Source organism: Marmota flaviventris, chromosome 2 (genome assembly GCF_047511675.1).
Source record: "Marmota flaviventris isolate mMarFla1 chromosome 2, mMarFla1.hap1, whole genome shotgun sequence".
Taxonomy (NCBI): Eukaryota; Metazoa; Chordata; class Mammalia; order Rodentia; family Sciuridae; genus Marmota; species Marmota flaviventris.
Genome location: NC_092499.1, coordinates 182,822,542 through 182,846,409, shown reverse-complemented (window position 1 = coordinate 182,846,409; position 23,868 = coordinate 182,822,542).

Below are 23,868 nucleotides of genomic sequence, written 5' to 3'. Positions count from 1 at the left end.
ATGCAAAGACATGTGTTGGCACACATGTATGCACACATGCTTGTGTACTCATTCACAGTTCACATGAACACATGTGTACCTGAATGCAAATGTGAACACACAATCACACACACCTGCAAGCACACAAGGCACATATAAACAAATGCACAGATGTATGCAAACACCAAACACAAGTAAGCACACACGAAAGCACACTGCACACACAGCATGTGCACATAGATACACACAGGCAAAAACACAGGAACAGGTGCACACACACATGCACGAGTACACACACAGACACAATCATGGGCACATGAAAACGCTTGTGAACAGATACACATGCATGAACAGAACAATCACATAGCCACACATAAATGCACATGTGTGAACATACCTTCACATGCATGTATGAATTCACACAGGCACACAGAGACAAGAACATACATGCACACCCAGAGATACCAGTAGGCACACACACAATAATGTAAATACATGAACACCTATGTACGTTGAGAAACTCACACATGCACATGCATGCAAAAGATTGAGCATGCATATGTATAAGCACACACACCCAAACATGCACACTTGGACACACACATGCACACATATGCAAACACACACATGACCAGAAGAACATGTGTGTGCACACAGGCACACACACAAAATGCACACATGCATAAAACACACATGTGGTCATGACCATAGGCACATGTATGTGCGGATACACACAAAAATTCATGGTCACATATATGCACAAAAGGCAGACACACATGTGCATGTGCATTCACATATGCACACACAAAACTTGCAAACACATTCTCTTGCACATGCAAACCCACACACACTATCAGGAATGTACACACACTCATGAACACAAAAAAAACACACACCTAGGCATGCATAAACACACACACAAGCATACATGTTGTGTACTCGCACATGTACTTACCCATGCACACATGTGCACTCACACACACAAAGCCACCAGCCCCTCATGCATAGGCACCAACATGCACAGTAACACACACTCACACATGCATACACACACACTCACAATGCCATAAGCACCCTTATACTCACACACAAGCCACATTCATCCACATGCACACACACAAATGTGTAAACATCCATGCACACATGCACACCCTCTCACACACAATGTGCACCCAGAGGCACTCACTCATGCACCATCATGCACAGGAACACACACACACAAAGCCATCCATGCACAAACACACATGTAGAAGCACAGTGCATAGGTGCACATAAGTACATATGCAGTGCACGTGTGCACTTGTGCGTGCACAGATGCACACACATGTGTACGCCCACACCTATGTATATATGCACCTACATGTGTGTACCTGTGCACAGGCAGACACCCACGCTCACGTGTGTCCACACAAGCACTCATGCATCTGTGCACACCCAGTCACACACAAAAACACACCACACAGGCATAAATGCATGGTTACACATGCATGACACACACCTCACAAAAACACACATGCACACAAATGCATGCAACTACATGTATATACCTGCACACACTCACATTCACATGTGTGCATACATGTAGACAAACACCTGTGCACACACAGTCACAAGCACACCTGCTCACATTCTCACATGCATGCACACACAAACCCATGGTGCTCCCTCACACATGTATGCACATACACAAATACGTGCACCTGCACGCACACACACACACTCATGCACACACATGTGTATGCATTCCATCACCTGCTGATCCCCTGCCTCTGTGCCTTGCTCCTGCTGTTCCTCCAGAGGAAGGAACACAGCAAGTGCTGTGTCCTCTGTGTCCCTGACCTCCCGGGGTCTCAGGCTCCTCCCCTACAGCTCCTCTGATTCGCTTTCTTCCTCCAGAAAAGCGTGTACTTTTGCTGAGGGGTGTCATAGCGATGACGGGCCCACGGTGGCCTTTCACCGACAGCCTGGCCCTGGTGCTGTGCTCAAGCACATCCGGTGTCCCTCTCATCTGTTCCTTGGACCCTGTTTGAACCAGCACAGTTCACAGAAGGAGGAATGGGAGCGTCAGGTCTCAGGAGACTCACAGACCAAGTGAGCCCAGGCACGGAGGCTCCAGAGTCCGCAGGCTCCAGCTCCCCTGCTGCACGCCTGGCTGTGGGTCCCCCTCGCGGTTCATCCAGATTCCACACACACCTAACCAGTGCCCAGATGGGACGGTCCCTTCATCAGCATGAGAGGGCTTTGATAGAACATGAGATAACAAAGACTAGTTGAATGCATTCCAACTTTATTTAGCACCTACTGTGTTCTGGACCCTATTTGACAGGCTGAGGATGGACCATAAGTGAAACAGACACCCCTGGCTGCCTTGGGGCGTCCAATGAGGGGACCTTGCTGCAGACAAAGGAAGAGCCAGAGATTCCCAGGTGTGTCAGATGGTGAGGGGTCAGGGGAGGAAATGGAGTGGAGGAGGGACAGAGAGGAACGGGACCTCAGTGGGTGTGCGTGGACACTAGAGTCCACGGCCCTCCTCTCAGGTCCCTGAGGGAGGTGACCAAGAGGAGCCAGCTCTTCCTCTGGGGGCGGCTTGGAGGGAAGGGCGGCAGGGCAGCTGGGGAGGGGCTGGGCACCGGCAGAGGCCGCAGGCCCTCCCCCACCCTCGCCCTTGCCCCTCCCTCACCCTCCAGCCCGCATCTAACAGGCTCAGAGAAAACGGCCACAGGAGGAGCCGCCCACCTCTCCTGCCTTGGTCACCACGGTGGGTGGTGGCACTAAAAGTCGCAGCACAAGGGAAACGGCCAGCGCTGCGCAGGCCAGTTACTGCTCCTCATTGGCCTTATTTATGGCACCGTCCCCCCACCCGCAGCCCAGGATGGGGAGGGAGGGCTGTTCTCATTGTCTGGTGCATGATGACCTTGAGGACTGGTCCCTGAGGGCTTTCTCAGGAGGGATGGGTGTGGGGACCTGGGTCACTGCTTTCCATTTGGCATCCCAGTGCTAAGATTTGTTTCCCTTAAAAGCCTTCGACATCTGGGAGGTCAGGCAGGGCTAACGGACAGACCTCTGTGCCCGACATTTCATGCACCTAATTTCTTTCAATCTGCACTGTCATCCTGCTTAAAAATCTGATTGCATTTTGGAAATGAGGAAACAGGCTCAGAGAGGTTAATGAATGGGTCCAAGATCACACAGCAAGTAAAAGGCAAATCAGGATTTTATCTCAGGTCAGTGTGATTCAAAGGTCTTCACTTTCTCTGTAGACCTCTGGACTCCAAGGTCCCTTTTTATTTCTCTTGCTCCTCCTAGCAAAATTTAATGTAAATCATTAGTAGGCCGTGGACAGGGTAGAGCAGTGGTTAGCAGCCTGGGTCATTCGATCACACGAACCTTAGGAGCAAGTCCTGGCAGGCCTCAGTTTCCCCATCCATAAAGTGCACCACAGTAACCCTCCCCTTGATCTAATGTCAAGGGCAGACGAGGTGCGAGGCAAGAGAGTGTTTGGACAAGGCCCTGTTTGGAGATAGTGTAGTCACACTCACAGCCCGAGTCCAGGAAGGGGTTAAGGAGAAAGGCGCTGTCCTTGTTCCAGCCCAGCAGCATCTTTGCAGGAGGCTCACCTGTTTACAGTCCATTAGAAGCCATTATTGCTATGTCTGGGGCAGAGGCACACCCCTGACCTTGAAGCGTGTCTGACAGCCACAGGCAGCAATCTGGTGAGCAGGAGTCCTTTCCGCAGTGTTTAAAGGGCCCAAGGGGCTGAGGGCCTCTTGCAGGGCCCTGCTCCCTCCCAACCTGGGGCCTCAGCCTCCCCCAGCCAGGGGACCAGGAAGGGGCCCAGCCTGGGTTCCAGATGCTCAGGCAGCCCCCAGACTTCCTGGGGGTCTTCAAATCACCATCTTGAGTTTGCAGCCTGATAAGTTAACAGTTGGGGGAAGAGACTCAGAGAGAGCGCCACCTGCAGGGACCTCAGGGAACTGAATTCTCCCCCTGAACTTGAGTCTAAAGAAAGGAGGGAACAAGTTCAAGGTCATATGGTATTGTGTAAAAATGTGGATGTGTAACCGATGTGATTCTGCAACTTGTATTTGGGGTAAAAAATGGGAGTTCATAACCCACTTGAATCAAATGTATGGAAGATGATATGTCATGAGCTTTGTAATGTTTTGAACAACCAATAAAAAAATAAAATAAATAAATAAATAAGTAAAGTAAAGCCAATAAATAAAAAAAATAAATAAATAAAAAATAAAAAAAGAAGAGAGCCCGGACTCTTGGCCTAGACTTTGAGATGCTAAGAGTGGGAATCCAGGCTGTGACCAGGGGCCACCAGCAGTAGCGTTGAGCAGAGAAGAGGATTTTATATCATGTCACAGGGGCACTGCCACCTCTGAGGATCCTGGACACGGGTGGCTTCCAGCCAAGCTTCTTCCCACCAGGTAATGCCTGGGAGAGGGAGAGAGGGCGCACGAGTGTGGGCAGCCGCTTCAAGGTGCAAAGTCAGCAGGTTCCTCTAAGTCCTTGCTTCCTCCCTCCCCAAGTCCCTTTCCTGTGGATGCAGCCTTTCCCGCAGAGCATCCCGTACCCAGGCTTCTTCTTTCCCCTTCAATGCACTCTATTCCCAGAAAACAATTAGGATCTCATTTATACTCAAGTGCAAATGACTGGCAACAGGTAGTGAGACTGACATTTTAGTAAGACTTCAATAAAGAAGTTGCAGGAGTGTCGCGTCACACAACTAAACCGGTCAGGGTCACTCCAAGTGAATACTAGGGAATAAATAAAGATGCAGACACAGAAAGTACCTTTTCTTTGGGTTCAGTGTCCACTCCTCAGCTGCAGCTCCCACCAGGGGGGCAAGGCAGGCAAGAAAGAGAGCAAGGAGCCCGTGCTGACCCCTTTTATTGGGGAGAAGCCATTCAGATGGGGCAAGGGGTCAGGTTTACAAAGGAACAGGGGAGTGTAACTCATCCCTTGTGGGTGACACCTACACCTGGAGCCAGGCCTCATTATCCAAGCAGGGTAACGGCCAAGTTACTGCGACCTGGGGCTGCCCTGCCAGACTGAAGGCAGTAACTGGTCAGAACCCGGTGCATCAGGACTTAAAGGCGTCTGCATCCAGGGCAGCTCCCGACACAGGAGAGTCACACACCTCTCCCTCCCTATCCCACGACAGCCCCCTCTCACTGCCAAGCATCCTTTGGGTGTTCACTCTGGTCTCTTCCTCTGGAAAGTCCCCCTAACCCCTAGGCTGGGTTCCTCTGTTATAGACCCTCAGAAAATTGAGCTCCCTTTATACAGAGACCTTGGTCTTTGAAGACCACTCACTGATGAACATTTTTCACCCCCACTGGACTATAAGGTACCTTAGGGCACCATTGTTTCCCTCCAGTGTGTTTCCAGGGCCTACAAAGTCCCTGGAAATGGTAGATGCTCAACAAATACCTTTTGAATGAACACAGGAGTTAGTAATGAGTGGAGGAAGCCTGAGCCAGCTTGAGGTCTGGACTCGCCTTCCCTCTGTTCCGCGAGCTCTCCCGGCCCCTTTAAAGCAGGGACCCTCCCATGACTAGTGGATCCTGCTGGCCCCACATCCAGACCCCTTCCTCGGGTAGGGGCCCCCATTCCCTGCTGCTGTAGGGTTGAAGGCCCCTCAACAGCTCTCCTTGCTCTCAACTGGCCTGGGCCACCTTCTTCCCTGAAGGAGCCCATGGACAGCAATGGCAGGTGAGTCGGGGCAATTCTGGGGTGCAGTTCGTGCTCCGGAGCCCCTTTGGATAGACTGGAAACAACATCCTCACTGTCCCCCTCCCTCCCCTCTTCCCTCTCCTTCCCTGGCTTTTCTTAAGAGCATTTCTTCAATAAATCCAATGCACAGAGTCCTTTCCGGACTCTGTGCCTAGGACCTGGATCTGAGACAGGCACTTCCCAAGTCTTCCGTGGACTCTGACCTTGCCCTACTGGGGAATAAGTGAAGTCCCTACTATGTTCCAGAGCCCATGATGGATGCTTCGTATCTCTCATCCTCACATCATAGAAGAAGAAAATGAGGCTCAGAGGGAGCCCGAGACTTCCTCAAGGTCACAGTTGGTAACTGGTAAAACAGGGATTCGAACCCAGTTCTAGCAAGTGAGGGGGTGACAATGACCTATTGCTGTATTGGAGCATGATTATCATTGTAACAGGATGAGAAAGAGAAATCTGCATTGTCAGGAGCTGGGGAGGAGGGGGAGGAAGGCTTCTCAGGAGAAAATATGTGAGTTTTGGAGAATGAAAGCCTTCCAGATGGACACAGATCTACGAGAATAAATGAAAGAAGCTGAGTTCAAGAGAGAACAACTTGGGAGATAAAGGTGGCAGGTTTGGGGTGCTGAGCATGCGAGAGGAGGGAGAAGAAGGAGTCTGGGATAATCCCAGGTGTCATCTAGACACTTGCCTAGGTGAGAAAAAGGGGCAGGTTTGGGTGTTCTGATCTGGGCATGGTTCAGGAGCCTGAACTTGAGGTCTTCCTCCAGGGGGCGCTGTTCAGGAGGCGGTGGATAAATGGCTGGTCTCTCCTGGAGCTCAGAGAGAGGTGGGAGTTGAAGTTCTGTATCAAAAACTTTGATTGGCTCTTTGTGACATCATAGAGATGGAGATGGGGTAGTAAAGAAGTCCTTGACCATAAAAATATTGAGAATAACCATAACACAGTTTTTTATGTTGAACTTGTTTCCCAGGTGAACTTGACAGAATTGGATTCTTTCAAACGAAGCTTGTTGGACATTTTTTTTTAAAATTCTTTAGGATCATGAGTTTCCAGTTACCAGCCCCCTCCAACCCTTTATCCATCACCCCACACCCCAACATCGCCTTTCCAAAAAAAGCAAGCAAGAAAAAAACGGTGGAATGGATGATTTGGGAGCTGAAAACCTCCAAATGGGGAGGTTATATCCTCGAGACAGTAGCATCAATCACCACATTTTCATTATTAAGTAACATCGCGGTATGCTGGGCTGATTCTGCACCTTATCTGAACCTAGCAGCTGTGCCCTAAATTCCAGCCGTGGCGCCTGTCTGCAGGAATTCAGTTGCCTGTGTTTAAAATGAGTGTTAGCATCTATCATTTCCCCACACCAAATGGTTTTGTGTCGGTGGTTGGCAGCGCTAATCTGTCACCAGGGTACTCCACTGCCCGGCTCGATACCCTCTTTGTCACTGTTGGGGGGAGAGGGGTGGGAGGCCCCCAGGATGGGGGAAATGTCACAGTGAGGACAATTGCAACATTTGGGACTCTTTCATACAAAAGAGAGGAGGGAAGGTAAGCCATCTGTGCCTATTGCACATCCTGACTTCCCAAGCATGGTTCTGGCCACTCTTTAGGTCAACGCAAAAATTGGACCTCTGCAGCTCAAGTCCAGGCCGTGGTTCTGTCCGTGGTGCTGAACGGCCTTGCCGCTGCCCTGTTCTTACAGCTCTGCAGGGTGCAGAATCCTGGCAAGGGTGTGCTGAAGGGGACCCTTGGCCATCTGAGCTGCTGTGTCTCAGCCCCTTTTGGAAGTCATAAACCTTTTCAGATATAAAAAAGCTCTAGCCAGAAAACATGTTATAAACCCCAAATTTTGTTCCTATATCAATTCATCTATTTCATGAAGTTCAGGGGCCCCTAGTTAAGTCACAGTGTCTTAGGTTTTATCACTGTGACAAAATACTTGAGGTAAACAGCTTAGAAGAAGTAAATATATATATATATATATATATATATATATATATATATATATATATATATATTGGTTCACGTTTTAGAGTTTTCACACCCTAGTCACTTGGGCTTGTGGCTTGTGCCTGTGGCAAGGCAGAACAGCGTGGCAGGGAGCAGGTGATAGAGCAAAGCTGTTCACCTCCTAGAGGTCAGGGAGCAAGAGGTGGGGGAGGGGCCAGGATCCCAACATGACCTTCCAGGGCAGCCCCCCAGGGCCCACTTCCTCCACCCGGTCTCCTGAGGTTCCCACCACTTCCCAACAGAACCACCAGCCGGGGACCAAGACTTCAACACAGGAGCCTTTGGGGACATTCCAGATACAAACTGTAACACCCAGATATAATTTAACCTCCCCTTTTTACAAGTGGAGAGGCTGAGTCTCATGGAGATGAGGATATACTATTTGTCAAAATCCTGAGCATGAGCAGGTGGGATTGGGGGGCAGGGAATGAAGGAGTCTAAGGCAGTGAGGTCAAATTGACATAGCAAGAATAATAATAATAATAGCAAGAAAGTCCTGGGCTTGAATCAATTCTGTAGCTAGTAGTTCCTGGCTTGGGTAGGTTGATACACTCTCCAAAATTTTTTTTCTCATCTGCAAAAATGGGTGACAATTCTATCGTTTGTAGGGTTGCAACAGGGATTAATGTTAATGGGAGAAATGTGTCGTGGTGGGCACCTAGAGGAGCACCTAGCTCTCCCTTCAGAACTGACGGGTTTATTCCACCAGCTACTGGGAGTGTCACCGGCAGGAGGCCCTCGGAGCCCCAGGGGAGCTGCCTCGGTTGAACAGAGCTGCTTCACTCGAGGTGACACTTCTTCTGGGACAACATGCACCCAGTCACTGGTTGATAAGCCAGCGTAAAGCCAACCCAGCACTGGACGGTTCTGAAGTGCCATCCCAGGCGCAGAGCCACCTGTCGGCTTGGCCTCTGCTGGGACCACAGCACAGCTGTGCTGCTCCCTCTGCTCAGCTCCGGGTCCGTCCCTCCTCGCCCACAGGTGCTGACCTAAGAGCACACCCTGGTCAGCATCCTGAATTCTCGTCTCCGTCTCCGAGCCTCCGTGCTGGGGGCAGCTCTTGTTGGTTGGAAGGATCGGGGTGATTTCCTAGTGTTCTTGCTGTCATTTGAGTTCAGAAACCAGGAGTCTTGGGGCTGGGGATGCAGCTCAGTGGCAGAGAGCTTGCCTAGCATGCACGAGGCCCTGGGTTCCATTCCCAGCATCACAGGAAGAAAGCAAGAAAATAAAGAAAGAAAAAAAAAAAGAGAGAAAGAAAACAGAACTCTTAACTCCTCATCAAGTGCTCCTCCGTGCTGAGAAATTCTTAGCTGCAGTCTACCCATTGTTCCTGCCATTGGTCCTCTCGGTCCCCTGGCTGAGAGCCTCTGGGAAGGAGGTGAGACTTAGGCTCCTGTGATTCTTTCAGGCCAAGCCTCCATCTCCAGACGGCTTCAGACAGTCCAGGCAGAGGTGAGCCACTTGGTAAAGTGTCCTTCAGGCACCCCATCCCTCTCCACCCCGGAGAAGCCCCTCGCCCTACCCTGTCCCCGTGATCTGCGAGAGATGCCCAAGGAGTGGCAGCAGCATCAGCCACTGGAAAACTCACATATTCAACATCCTGGCTGCTGAGCGCAGCAAGCCTCTGTGCTCCCGAGAAAAGGGCGTCTCATCTCAGGGGTCCAAGAAAGAAACGAATTCGCTCAGGAGGTCAATCTTTGAATCGCATTTGTGGCCCCAGACCTTCTGTTGAGCCCTGGGGGGGGAAAGATCATCCCAGTCGCTCCTCCCCCAGGTTTTGTTTCCCCTCAGTTGTCAAAGGAGCTCTTCCTCCTATGGTCACAACCCCTCTGGCTTTAATTTAAATTTGTCATGTGGTCCCACCCAGTATGGACCTTATTTCCCCTTGGAAGTGCCTCCTGACCTCCCGGCCCTCTACACACTCAGCTTCTCCTTCGGTTCAAATCAGTACCATCTTCTTAGGGCAACCCTGGGCTGAATTGGCCTGATGGTGACGAGGCCACGATCACAAGGCCACTCAGCATGCTGATTCCTGGGCCTCACTCGGTGACCAGATGTGACTACTCCAATCTTTGCTCACCCTCCAGGCCTGAACCCAGAGGGTATTCGAGACTGTCCATCCCTGGTTAGAAACATCACTTTCCTTTATGAGGAAAATCATCTTGCTTAGATGAGCCTCTCTCCAAAAGAACTAATCACAAATCTGGGAAGTGACTCGTCCAAGGTCATACCACCCTCCTGGGTTTGGATCCCTCCATGGAGGTCAAAGTGCGCAGGCAGCGCAAGACAGGAAGAGAAGAAAGGCCGGGGCGGAAGGAAACACCAATGGGGACAGAATAAAGAGAGGCAGAGGAGGCGAGAGAGAGGCTTCAATCCAAATGATGACTTCTTTGCTTTCCTCAGGCATTTATCTTTCATTTGACCTTATAAGAGTCTATTTGTGTTGAGATTTTAAATTGAGAATTTTTTCTTTTTAAAAAACATCCCTGTGCAGTTAGCACGGTTCTGTATTAATTTCTATTCATGCCAGTGGCTTCAGTATTTATTCTCCTCCAAAATCACTCAGTTGGAAGGGACAGAGTGAAAGTCATTTGGCTTTGTGTTTGTTTGGATTCAGAGCCTGAGGCCCCAGGAATGGGTGGGGGTGGGGGTCAGTGCATGGGCGGGAGCTGGAGGGGGTGCACTCCAGGGGGTGCCCAGGGGCTGTCAAGCTCCTGACTTCTGCCCAAGCTGCAGTGGATCCCGGGTTGTCAGCTCTGAAGCCCCAAGGGCAGGGCCGGATGGATAAGCCAGAGCCGTGAATCCCTGAATCCCTCGGGGTTCTGCCATTCAGCATCCTGGACTTTGTGGTGCCTGGACTTTGAAGCTTCTAAAGAACAGAGAGTCTGTGTGGCTGAGAGGTCCAGTCTGGGCCTGGGCTGGGCATCTGACTGGTTGGGCATGTCCCAACCCCCCCACACACTTACTGACAGCATGACCCTAAGCCAATCTCTGCCCTCCTCCAAGCCTCAGTTGTCCTCACCTGCAACATGGGCTCAGTAAGGGTGACCTCCTAGGGCTGGTCTGCGGGCCCAGGAAGTGGCGGCTCAGGCAGAACTGGGCACAGTGCCTGGCGCCCAGCAGGATGCTCATGGGTTGGAGGAATGCAGTCCACGCACTCGCACAGGGTTTCTGCAAGCAGGGGAGGCGCAAAATGGTGACGAAGGACAGAGGCTCTGCAAACAGATCTACATTCAAACCTGTTGTATATTTCCCTGTTGTCTGGGAGTCAACTGCCTGGATTTGTGTCTTGGTTCACCACTTCCTGGCTGTGTCACCTTGGGCCAGTTAATTCACTTCTCTGAGCCTCTATTTATTCATAGTTTAAATGGAGATGCCAATAATAATGCCCTTGCCAGGAAGATTAGGACACACACACACACACACACACACACACACACACAGGGCTCAGCCTCGCATACAGTAGGCGCTCAATGAATGTTAGTAAAATCAAGACCTAACCCAAACATAGGATTTCACAAAGCAGAGAAATGCAGTGTCAGGCTTCGCCAACAGGTGGCACAGCCAGGGCAAAGGCCAAGGGGCATGGACAGGCGCAGTGTGATGAGGGCTGAAGCCCAGCAAGGGGCGGGGGAGCCGCAGGTGTGTGGGGGGGAGCCTGCGTGCAGCCGGAGCTCCGCCTTCTCCCTGAGGCCACGGGGAGTCACTGAGGGTTTTTAGCTACAGATGACCACGGTCACACGTGGACAAACCGCGCTCCCGACGTGGTCAGGCCGGATGTCTGGTTAAACGGGCGGGAACCAAGACCCTGTGGGAAGGGCTCGCCTGGTGCCTGGGGTGAGGCGCCCCCAGGCCCGAGGCCAGAATCCAGGCTTCACCGACCCCTGCTCTTCTCCTGAACGTGGGTGAAGGCAGGAGAGGCCCAGCGTCCGGCGGCACCACGAGAGCAAGGAGCTGAGGCTGCATTCGGAGCAGCCAGAACGGTCTCCGCGGTAAACCAGGAGAAGCGCTCACTTAGCGTGCGAGTGTGGCCAGCCCTGCTCCCCCTGCTCCAGGGCAGGGAGACGTGGCTTGGCGCGGCCTGTGGCAGGGTGGCCGAGGCTCAGGCAGGGAGCCCCACATGCAAGGGCTTTGCCGGCCTTTGCTGGCTGCACCTCGGCTCTCAACCTGATGACCACAGCAAGTCACACAGCGATGTCAGGGTGGAGTCACCGTGCCAGGCTCCGAGGCAGGAATCCGGGAGGGATGGAAGAGTGGGACCATGATCCAGCCTGCTGCCAGTGCTCTGTGAGGCTGCCAGGGCTCCAGCCCTCTTTTTTGCCTCAGATGTTCATTTGTCACCTTGCTTGTGGATGAAGGGATTGGGGGAAGGCCATCAGCATGTCCTGAGCACACGCAGCCTGCCCATGCTCTGCTGTCTACCTCCCTTTCTGCACACCGTCCTCCTGCCTCTCAGGCCGGACCTGGCTGCCCTCCTCCCTCCCTGCTGTTCTCCAGCTACTCTTCCTCCCAGACACCAAGCTCTGCGCTTCCCCACCTCAGGGCCTTTGCTCATGCTGCGCCCTCTCTTCAGGCCCTCCAAGGCTAGCTAACACCTTCTTACCTTCTTTGAGATACTCCCCTGGCCACTCTCTCTGGTCTTCTGTCATCCTCTGGCACTGAAGCGTGTTCATTTTCCTTTTAGCTCTTATCAGTGTTTGCGATTGACTGTGTGCTTGACTCATCCCTGTCTCCCTTAAGACTGTGAGCACCACAGGGAGCGCGTGCCCAGGTAAGAGGGTCCACTCCACATAGCAGCCCTCCACTGCAGTTTGTTGAAAGGAAGAAGCAAGAGAAAAAAGAGGAGGAAGGAAGGAATGGAGGGAGGGAGGGAGGAGGGAGAGAAGGAGGGAGGGAAGAGAGGGGAGGGGAGGGAGGACCCAAGGCAACCCTTCTTTAGGCCCATTTTACAGATGGAAAGAGGCTCAGACAAATGCAGTCCCTTGCCCACGACCCACAACCACACCAGCAGGAGACTTGGTGTCAGCCCAGGCGCACAGACGCTCGTCCACCCTCCTCTAGGGCACTAATTACCAAACGTCGTCTCAGACCTAGGGAACGTGTACTCACGGAGCAAGTGCCCATGTGCCCAGCAGGCAGCCTCAGCATAGAGCATCGGGAGGTCCCCTGAGGTCCCCTGAGCCCCTCTGGGCCCGTTCCCCTTCCTTCCTCCCTGAGGTGATCATCGGCTGTTGGGTGTCCTCCTGCCCATTTTGGTGACTCTCCTCTGTGCGCGTGCGCCAACTGCATTGTCCTGTCAGGAGCGTCACTGTGTGTCCCTGTGCCTCCTCCTCTACCCCCCCTCGTGTCTGTGCACGTTGTCCCCACAGCTATCCCCTCGTTGTCACTGCTGTGTCTGGGTCCCCTGTGGAATAATCCAGGGCTTATTTAACTGTTCTCCGCACGGACGGGCGTCTAGGTTGTCCCCAGCCTTGTGCAACGTGGGACATTCTATGGCAGCTCAGCAGATAAAAGTGGAGCAGCCACGCTTGAGTTGAGGAAGGGTCCAAGGGCCTGCCCCGGGTTTGGCTGCCCGGTCTGCAGGTTTGCCCAGGTCTTCCGCCCGGGACGTGGGGGGGTCTGTGCACTGGGAGGGGGAGGGGAGGCAAGAGGAGGCAGACGGGGGTGGGAAGAGGCTGCATGGCCTCAGAGTTAGAGTCTGCAGGTCCAGAGGAGCCCAGGGCGTTCCTTGCTGAGTTCGATCTACAGAGATGCTCGCAAGGGTTGCCACACACTTGCGTGCGAGAGCTCTATGATCCCAGGTGCTCTTGGCCCATCCCTGCTCCTGTGCCTCTGCCATGCCACCTGCTGTGCCCTCCTCCTTCCTCATCCTTCCCCTCTCACCTCCTCCAGGAAGTCTCCTCTGTTGTCCCAGCCTGGGGTCACCTCTGGGGACAGCTCCCCACTGTGTGCAGGAAGCCAGTCAACACTGGGCTTGTCGGTGCTTGTTTGAACTCTGACCCGTGCACCTGGCAGCTTGGTGACTGCTGCAGGTTCACGCCGGGTCTGGGTCCAGGGGACCCCCTCGTCCCTCCAAGCCCACTGCTATTTCCTCTTTTCTGGGGTCTTGAGGATCGTTCCCATTTCCAATCCTCCAATTACGGAGCCCCCAGTCCAGCTCCTTGGCCAAGGTCCACCCCCACTGCAGCAGTCATGTGGCCCACGTCCTCTCCACCCCGTCGGGCAGTGTCTTCTGTCTCAGAAAACTACAGAAACCTCCTCTCTGGTCTCCTGGCTTCCACGGCTCACCCCCACTTTCCAGGCATTGACCAAAGAGATCTTTCAAGAATGCCAGCCTGACCCTGCTGCTTCCCTGTGCCTCCCCTGCGGTGGGTCCCTGGGCACTTCCTGTCCTGGCCTCTGGGCTCTGCTCACCGCTCAGCCTCCCCGGGCCCCCTGCCCATCCCCGGGCTCCCTGCCCATCCCCTGGCACACGACCAGCCATGCTATCCTGCCCCACCCCCAGCAGGCCTTACCCGCCCGAGGTTCTCTGCCTGGGCCACTCTTTCCGTCTCTCTGCCTAGTTGACCGCCCCCCGCCCCCATCGGGTCTCCACTCACAAGTTACCTTCCTGGGTCAGTCTCCGCTCAGCTTGCACCAAGACCCAAGGGTCTCTTCCGCGTGCCTCCTAACGCGTTGCAGTTTAACATTTCTCGGTGTGAATCTTGGATCTCGCTGTCCTCCTCTCTAGCTTGTAAGCCTCTCGAGGGCAGAGATGATGCCGTGTCCACTGCTCGACCCTAGAGCTCACTTTAGCATCAGCTCAAAAGTATTTGTTGAATAAGCAAACGAGCAAGCTGAGCTGGGTGTGCATGCAGCGGGACCTGCGTGAGCTCACAGTGATGTGGAGGGACAACCGCAGGACTGGGTGGGAGAGGGCGGGGAGAGGGGGCAAGGCAGAGGCCGGCACTGGCACTGCCCTGCTGTGGTGGGAAACCTCAGCTTTTCACTGGGGCCACGTTTGAATTCCAGCATTGCCATTGGCTGGGCCATCCTGGGAAGTGAGTTCATTTCTCTGTCTGTGCCGGGGCTTCCTGGACCACTCGCAGTGAAGAATCACGTTTTTCCAAGCTGTTGTGGATGTCCTTCTGGGCTGTGCCCTGAGCTCACACTTGGCTGTCACAGCAATAGCAGATGGCTGTCGGGATCTCTGAACACTTACCCTGACTCCCACATGCTCCCTTCAGAGGGGATCAGATATGAGTGCTGCCCGCAGAACACAGTTGGAACAGGACTGATCACACTTCCCATCTCCAGGGCTCCCTCTCCCTCGCTATCTCACTTTTATTTTGTTTTTGTACCAGGAATTGAACCCAGGGGTCTTAACCACTGAGCCACATCCCCAGCCTATTTTTTATTTTTTGAGACGGGGTCTTGCTAAGTTACTGAGGCTGGCCTCAAAGTTACGATCCTCCTGCCTCAGCCTTCAGAGCCCCTGGGATTATAGGCATGTGCCACAGTGCTGGGCTCTCTACCACTGAGCCCCAGCCCCAGCCTCTCTCTCTTACTTTTGAAAGCAACTTATCTATAAATAATTTCAGACTTAACAAGAAATACAAAGAATCACAAAACCCCTTAATCAAAACTCCCCAGTGATTAACAGTTTACTACTTCATCTATATCATTCCATTTTACACTCACCTACCGTCTCTCTCTCTCTCTCTCTCACACACACACACACACACACACACGCACAATCATTTTTCAGATTATTTTAGAGCAAACACTAAATACACACCGAACACTCTAGTGTTCCCATGTCTCGAGTCGAGCGTGCTCTTCTGTAATCTCACTGCAACGCTCACTCCTGGGAGGCCACGCCGATTCAGTCACCTTCCAACCCACAGGCCCCTAATTTTGCCAATGTCCCAACAGTGGCCCATTTTCTTTTCTGGTCCGGATCCCTCGCCTGTCCCCGCAGTGCCCCGTGAGTCCCCTGGAGCCTGCAGTGGTCCGGGCTTAGCCTCCACCGTGTCAGCCGCCTGAACCAGCGGACAGCTTCCGTCCCGTCCTCTGCGCTGATCAGGTACCCACCGACAGGACGACTTTCCTGCTGACCTTCCCTCCCTCCTTCCTTCCAGCTGGGCTGATAGATTCCTGTTTTAGTCGATGTATTGCAATTTGCTACACTCTCGTCCATTCTGAGGTTCACATCGCCTCAGGTTTGACCAAGAAGAGGCCCTTCAAGCAGGATTCTATTCCTCTGGTGGAAGGTATTTTTTTCTTTTGTTTTGGTACCAGGGATTGAACCCAGGGATGCTTAACCCCTGAGCCACATCCCCAGCCCTTTTTAATATTTTATTTAGAGACAGGGTCTCGCTGAGTTGCTGAGCGCCTCACTCAGTTGCTGAGGCTGGCTTTGAACTTGCGATCCTCCTGCCTCAGCCTCCCAAAGGAAGACGGGATTTAAAAGTCAAGATTTGGGTGTTCAGTGTGATAACAGCGGGCGTCAATGCCTCCAGGTCCTCTTAGCAGATGGAGTCAGAAATGCGTGTGCACACCCCACACACGCCTGTGCCTCCTCTACACCTACGTCCAATCCCTCCAATTCCAGCTCCACACCTCCAGTTTCTTTCCAGCCTAGAAAGCCAGCTCCCAGTGTCCTCGGTGTCTCTCCTGGTCCCTGTGTGTTGACAACACCCAAAACATGTTGACCACCCTGGCCCGGCTCCATCCCTGTTCTCCAGCTGTGGTGCTGCCCTGGGTCCCCGACAGTGCTGTCACCTCCGAGAGAAGGCAGGGGGTGGGGGAAGGAGCCCTGGGGAGAAGAGGAAGAATCGGCTCAATCCCCACCCTCTAGAACTGCTTTGGTCGAGGTCCACCCTGGACGTCCAGGCACTGACTCAGTGGCTGGCTGTCAGTGCTCACTCACTTGCCCTACGGCGGGGCACACAGTGGCAATGCTCTCCTTCCAGAACACCCTCTTCTTGGCTTTGCCTGGCACTTTTCTGTATCCTTCAACGGTGTCTGCTGAACCCCTACCTATTCAGTACCCCAGTCATTGCTGCCTTGTGACCCCACCAGGCTCATGACTTTAAACCCCACCTGGCCCCTCCCTGCAGCTTCTCTTTCTGTACAAATTTCCTGGGGCTGCTATACCCTATTTCCACCAACCGGGTGGCTCAAAGCAACAGAAACTTGTTCTCTCTCAGTTCCAGAGGGTTAGAATCAAGGTGTTAACAGGGCTGGTTCCTCCTGGGCTCTGGGAGGAAACTCTCCCTGCCTCCCTTCTAGTTTCTGGTGGTGGCTGGCAATCCTCAGCCTCTCTCGGCTTACAAATATATCACGCCCGTCTTTCCCTCCGTCTTTGTAGGACATTTTTCCTGTCTGTCTTCACCTTGTCATCCCTCTGGGTCCTTCTGTGTCCAAAGGGTACACACCTGTAATCCCAGCTCCTTGGGAGGCTGAGGTAGGAGGATAGCAAGTTCGAGGCCAGCCTCAGCAATTGAGTGAGATCCCTGTCTCAAAAAATAAAAAGGGATGGGGAATGTGGCTCAGTGCTTGAGCATCCCTGGGTTCCATCCCCAGAAACACACAACAAAACAAAAATTAAATTAAAAGATTTCCCTCTTATAAAGATGTCAGCTGGCCATTGGATGAGGGTCCACTCTAATCCCAGATGACCTTGGTTATATCTACAAAGACTGTTTCCAAATAAGGTCACGTTTACAGCATTGAGTAAGCACGAATTTTAGGGGGATCACTAATCATCCCAGTTCAACCTCCCTCTCAACATCTCTCCGGGGAACTTCTCAATACATTTCAAACTTAAGATTTCTAAACCCAAACCCCTGATCTTCCCCTTTTGCCCCCCAATCTGCTCCTTCCTCCGCTGCCTGATGCAGCAACTCGCTCATCCATCCTGTGGCCATTCAGGCCCTAAATTTCAGGGTGGTCTTTGACTCCTTTTTTACTCCCCACGTTGAATTGGACAGGAAATCCACTTCCTCCACCTGTAAAATGTGTCTAGAATCTGACCACCTCCCCTCTGCCAGCCTGGTCCAGGTCTCCAGCATCTCTCACGGGGGCCATTTGTAACCCTGTCCCCACTGGGCTCCTGGCCTCCCCCATAACGCTCTGCGTCCTGTGTTCCTGAGGGGGTCAGAGAGATCCCCTGACACGTGAGTCACAACATGTCACCGTTCACAACCCTGCCCTGTCGGGGTGCCAGACAGAATGCAAGATGCCCAGCTAAATTTACGTTTCAGATAAACAACAAATGGCTTTTATTGTAAGTATGTCCCGTGCAACATTTAGGACAAACATTAAAAATAATTACACAAAACTTTTTTTATTCATTTGAAATCCAAATTTCACTAAGTATCCTGTATTTTTATTTGGTAAGCGCAACACCCATTATCCCCATGGCTCCCATTCCCAGCGTTCTTCCGATGGCCCAGCGGCCCTGTGCCAGCTGCCCGCCAGCTCTGTCTGCATGTCCTGCTTTCCTCCTTCCTCACCATGCTGTGGACACAGTGGCCTCCCTAACAGACCTGCTCTATTCCAGGCCTGTTCCACCTTGGTTTCTGCCTGATCCTGGCGCTAATGACCCTCCCCAAGGCCCCTCCCTGAATACCCGATTTATTTCCTCCAGATGTGTCTCCTACCAACTGTCCTGCATTATTTTTCTCCCTAGCCCTTGTCGTCTTCTAATGGACCATGTACAGATGCTCCTTGACTTACCACAGGGCGATGTCCCCCTAAACCCACCGAAAGTTGACAATACAGTAAGTTGAAGATGCATTTAATCCTCCTAACCTACCGAACAGCACAGCTTCGCCCAGCCAACCCGAGACGTGCTCAGAACGCTTACATCAGCCTCCAGTTGGGCATCAAAAGAGAGTATCATACCACATATTGGTAGCCTGGGGGGTAAAAATCAAAATTCAAAGTACTGTTTCTAAGGAATGCCATCACTTTTACACGATTGTAAAGTTGAAAAATTATAAGTGCAACCACCTAAGTCAGGGGCTGTCTGTATTTTACCAGATTTGTTATCCGTTCCCTTGATTTGAATGTCAACTCCCCAAGGGCAGGGATGTTTGTCTGCCTTGCTTGCTGCTGCATGCACAGGGGCTTTAGAATAGCACCTGGCCTGGAGGAGGGGCTCAGTATTTGCTGAGTGGATGGCTCTGCATTTCTCCATCTGTAAAGTGGAAATACCTCCCCAATCATGGAGTCATTTCGAAGGTCACACGAATTAGTAACAATAAAGCAGAGCTTCATAAATGCCTCCCCTCTCCCATCTAGGTTTCAGCCCCACCAGAGGATTTTATAGAAAGCCTATGAAGTTCAGCCTACTATGAGGTGACTGACCTTGAGTTGTGGCGCCTCCTCATGGTAGCTTCTTGAATTACAGGTATAGAGCTCTGGAAGTATTAACCTGATCTTATGGACCAAGCCCAGCTGGTAAACATAGCCCAGGACTCCTGAACATGGCCCCAAAGAACAGAGCAGCCACCAAATGACTCAGAGATCCCTCCCACATGGCCCAGGCCCACAACTGCCTGCCCCAGGATCCCGCTTCCCCTAGCAACTGCTCATTCCTGGGTCTGTTTTTTAATTCGGTCTTGCTGTCTGCCTTTGCCTTTATTATCCTCTGCCTGCCATGGAGGGGTTAGTTAAAGTGTCAGGAGCAATGTCATTTACAGCCTCCTGTTGCTAAGCAACAGACCCAGGTGAGCCCTTGAACTTCTTTCTTAGCAGCTGAAATGTATCTGGTAGAGTGATGGGGGCTGGCTGAACTATTTCATCACCTGGGACAAGCTGCCAGCATGGTGGCCCTGTCCCTCTTGGGACCCAGACAGGACTGACCCAGGGCTCTGGGCTCCAGTGTCCTTGGCTTCCCCTAATTAACCAGAACTGCATGGGGCCTCCTAGGTGTCCAGCCCCAGGATGCACATTTATGGCAGAAATAAATCATACCTGGCTCTGACTTTGAGGGTCTGGGTGCAGAGATTCCCAAATGGATCATCACCACCTGGGCTGGGATATTCCAGGAGGGAGTCAGGCTTGTTCTGCCTGCCACGGATGGTCCCTGGGGAGAGTGACTGTTTGCATTGAAGGCTGAAGAGGAGTTGGCTGGGACAGCGGAGGGGAAAGGGCTTTCCAGGTGAGGATCCAGAGTATGAAGGAAACTTCCAGAAGCAGAAGGAGCTCCCACTCCTCCTTCCCACGCAGGCTCATGCCCCAGAGCAGTAGGAACAGTGAAGAGAATGGTTTCCGCATTCCAGAACCCACTGCAGCCAACCCTCTGTGTGACTTCAGTTCAGTACTCACTCCTCCCTGAACCAAAGTTACAGCAGGACGCAGGGACAGGGGTGAATTAGGATCCTTTTGATGCCGGGGGTGAGGGAGGGAGGTACTGGGGTTTGAATTCAAGGATCCCCAGCCCTATTTTGTATTTTATTTAGAGACAGGATCTCACTGAGTTGCTTAGCACCTCATTTTTGCTGAGGCTGGCTTTGAACTTGAGATCCTCCTGTCTCAGCCTCTCGAGCTGCTGGGATTACAGGCATGCACCACCGCACCCGGCTAGGATCTCTATTTAACAAACTATGCCATACCCACTCCTGGGTGTAAGCCCTTGGTTTGGGGTGTTTCAGGGTTCAACGTTTTTATTTGAATAATTTTGGATTTGCTTCGAGTAGTATTTGAAAATTAAAAATATGTAACTGGTATAACCAACAAGTGATGAGTCATATATTTTTAAATGCTTTAATTTGAAGTTGTTATTATTATTTTTTTTTTTTAAAAAAAGCAAGTTGTGGGGCTGGGGATGTGGCTCAAGCGGTAGCGCGCTCGCCTGGCATGCTTGCGGCCCGGGTTCGATCCTCAGCACCACATACAAACAAAGATGTTGTGTCCGCCGAGAACTAAAAAATAAATATTAAAAAAAAAAGCAAGTTGTCTTAAAGAAAACGATTAAAGTGTCCAATAGCACTGGTGGTACCTAAAGAGTGACCTGGGAATGCCCAGAAGGCAAAGACAAAAAGGCAGTGTCCGAAGACCTTCCTCTGTTGTGCCGGCCACAAAGGGACCCAGGCTGTCCCTGCTCCCTGGTGCTCCTCCGGGGCCCGGGCAGACCAGGCAAGATCCTCACCTTCATTTGACAGATGGATCACAGAGGCCCCACGGTGTCACTCTGCGGGTCTGGGACTTTGAGCCTGAGCTCACTCCCCAGCCCCAACCCCAGCAGAGGTGCAAACTGTGAATTTTCACTAAAGCATCCAGGAGTGCATCTGAGAAGCTGGCCGTGCCAGAGGGACCCGCCGTGAGACTTGGGGCCTGTTGCTTTTCTCCTCTGGGCTTTGTCCTGCCGTCTGCACCATGGGAGACTGAGTGAGCCAGGATCTGCTCGGGCTATGTGTTCCTAGAGTCTGGGGGTTCTGGGAGCCCTTGGATGCCCAGGAAGTGGGGGGCAGGGGAGGCAAGGCCTCAGGACTTCCCAAGTTGCTCTACACTGCAGAGGGCCTAGAGGTCCACAAAGAAGCGTCCCAGCATTGCCCTGGCCAAGACGCCCCAGCCCTCTGGGAGATGTGGCTTGTTCCGGCCTGACCTATGGGTCTCCTCAGGACCCTTCCTCCCTGCTGCCTGGAGTCTTCTCCACAGGGCAACAGATGGCCCAGTTTGCCTGGGGCCAATGAGTTCCCAGGACCCAAACCAGAATGGCCCCGGTGAACTGAGACGATCACCACCCTGCCATCTCCTGCCAGGCCGTGTGCTGGGAGTGTCCACTCATCAACTGGAGTCCTCACAGCAGGCAGAGCTCGTGGTCACTGTTCCATTTTCCAGGTGGGACATCGAGCGGAAGCTCTGATGAGAAGTGACTTCAGGGTCTCAGTGGCCCAGAGGTGGGGCTACTTTCAACTCCTGATCTGGGGGTATCAGAGGTAGAGTCACTTGACCATTCAGGACCCCAAGAGTCTCAGCATGTGGTAGGCCAGGGCGAGGTCAGAGAGGAGGGGTGACTCAGTCAATATCAAGGCCCTTGTCTCTGGAGTTCTCTGTGTCCAGAATGACCATGTCCTCTTATCCATAAAGGATGGAGATCCAGTGATGGGGCCAGCCCCACCCCTACTGGTTGGATGACCTTGAACAAATCACAGGCCTCTCTGAACTAGAAAATGGGAAAGTGAACTTGAATCACCTTGAAGACCTTGAATAACTACAAAGGAGGCTTAGAGTTCATCAGACTAAACTGCCTCTCCTTTTTACAAATGAGAGAAACTGAGGCTCAGAGACAAGTGATCGAATCTTGTGATTGCACTTGCCCATGGTGATGAAGAGAAAATGCAGAGAGGAAGAGGGAGAGGGAGAGTGAGCAGCCGACCTTATTTAGCTCCTAGATCCAGCCATGCTTGAAGCCTACTCGGGCTTCCTAGGGATTAGATCACTAAATTCCCTCTTGTGCTTAAGCCAGCTTGAGTTGTGTTTCTGTCAATCAAAATCCAAAAGGTCTGAGTAATTTATACCAACTCTTGCGTCCTTCCATGGAGGGATCCAGGGATATGTGTATTAAGTAATTAATCCATCCATCCATTCAACAAACATTTATTAGCATGCACTGTGTGATAAGTGCTGCGCCGGGGGACGGTGTAGATGTGATGATAAACGAGATACAGCGGGGGCCTCAGAGGCCTTGCAATTCAGCTGGGGAGGCAGATAGGAAAATAAATGAGTGTAATGAGGTGTGAGGTGGCCCTCGGCCTGCAAAGAACTCTTACTGCAGGCAGAAGGGTAGCACTTGAGCAGAAATAATGAGAAGTTGGGGAAAAGCCATCAGAAAGGCCATCACAAAAAGACAGAGGGAGGTCAGAGGAGGGGAGGATGCTCTGGGTGGAGAGGCTAGGTGCTGCTTTTGGAGGGCGGGTGTTGAGGATCTGGGATTTCCAGGAAGGACCAAACAGGGGCAAGGTCCGGCAGGGCAGAGGCAGAGGGGCAGGGGTCCCAGGGAGCTGACAGGGAGGTCCTCTGGGCAGGGTCGGCCTCAGAGTGAACACAGACCTTGCCGTGATCTCTCTCTGGGATCAGAGGCATCTTGGCCGGCCCAGTTCAGACCATGTTTGAGTTTTAAAGTCAGCGGCCCATGTACCATGGAGACTGTACCATGTAAATGCCTCCAGTGTTATCGGCATGAATTCCCCAGGAGTGCATTGGGCTGGGTTCCCCAGAAGCAGACAAGAATTCCTGAGCAAGTGGGTTATTAAGAGATGGCTTCCAGAGCAGTCGGGAGGGGCTGGGGGACCACACAGGGAAGGGGAAGCGGGGGAGACAAGCACGTCATGCACCAGTCAGTCACTGTTGCGTAACAAATGATCCCAGACTCAGCGTCTGAAACGAGTACTTATTAGCTCACAGATTCTTTGGGCCTGGGATCCTGGAGTGGTCCAGCTATGTGGTTCTGGCTCAAGATCTCTTAAAAAGAGGTCATGAAGATACTGGCCAGGGTGGCAGGCATCTCAAAGCCTAACTTGGGGAGGATCCACTTCTAAACTCACTCTTGTGACTCAGGCGAGTGGCCCCAGGTCCCCACTAGCCACTAGCCTGAGATACTACGTGAACAGCTCCTTAAAACAGCTCATCACCTGGTAGTTTGCTTCCCCTAGAATAGACAGACCAAGAGAGAGGCCCCCAGACAGAAGCTATGGGCTTTTTAATAACCTAATCAGGAAGTGACATCACACCCAGAGGGCGGGCATTACCGAGAACAGGAATACTAGGAGGAGTGTCGGAGGGTGTCTTAGAGGCTGCCACCCCAGGAAGACTTTAGGCAAAGTCCCAGCCTCAGCCAGATGCCACCAGGAGCTCTGGACCATGACTCACACCTGGGAGTTTATCTCACCTCAAGGTAGGGAACTGACTTTCATACTCCTGCACCCCTCTGTCACTAAGTCCCCCAGGCTGGTCCTAATATCCAGGCATTTCAGACAGGTTGGATGGATGGGACAGTCCCAGAGCTGAAGGACAGGTCCCTGAAGATCTTAGAAGCAAAACACAGAAGTTGGACAGAAACACACAAAACCAGCCAGCGACCCCCCAGGGGGATCCAGACCTCTTGTCTCCCAAAAGGAGGGAATTTGTTGATATCA